Source organism: Somniosus microcephalus, chromosome 20 (genome assembly GCF_052327205.1).
Source record: "Somniosus microcephalus isolate GS21.2 chromosome 20, FLI_Smic_1.0, whole genome shotgun sequence".
In the NCBI taxonomy this organism is placed as follows: domain Eukaryota; kingdom Metazoa; phylum Chordata; class Chondrichthyes; order Squaliformes; family Somniosidae; genus Somniosus; species Somniosus microcephalus.
In genome coordinates, this window is record NC_141006.1 from 65,996,729 (window position 1) to 65,997,545 (window position 817).

Here is an 817-nt window from a genome sequence, read left to right on the forward strand (position 1 = left end):
GGCTGGAGAGTCTAGAACTAGGGGGCAGAGTCTCAGGATAAGGGGTCGGCCATTTATGACTGAGCTGAGGAGAAATGTCTTCACACAAAGGGTTTCAAATCTTTGAAATTCTCTACCCCGGAGGGCTGTAGATGCTCAGTCGTTGAATATATTCAAGACTGAGATCGATAGATTTTTGGGCACTAAGGGAATCAAGGGATATGGGGATCGGGTCCGAAGGTCATGGGTTCAAGTTCCCACTCCATAGCCTTGAGCACACAAACTAGGTTGACACTCCATGCAGTGTTGCACTGTCGGAGGTGCTGTCTTTCAGAAGAACCCGTCTGCCCTCTCAGGTGGACATAAAACATCCCATGGCATTATTTCAAAAAAGAGCAGGAGAGTTTTCCTCTGTGACCTGGCTAATATTTATCCCTCACCAACATCACTAAAACAGATTATCTGGTGATTATTATCACATTGTTATTTGTGGGAGCTTGCTGTGCGCAAATTGGCAGCTCCGTTCCTACATTACAACAGTGACTGCACTTCAAAGGTACTTCATTGGCTGCAACATGCTTTGTGACATCCCGAGGTCGTGAATGGCGCTATAGAAATGCAAGTCTTTTTCTATTTGCTCAAGTCGCCTCCCACAACCTTATAACTGGGAGGTCAGAATGCTACTGTCTGAGTCAAACTAACTGAATTAACATCCCGGGATCTGTGATGTTATATCAAAACCTCAATTAAAAACGAAGTTAAAATATGATTTGCAACAAATAAAATTTGCGATAGGGAAAACAGTTTTATAGGAATATTAGGTCCCTGTTATCTATTT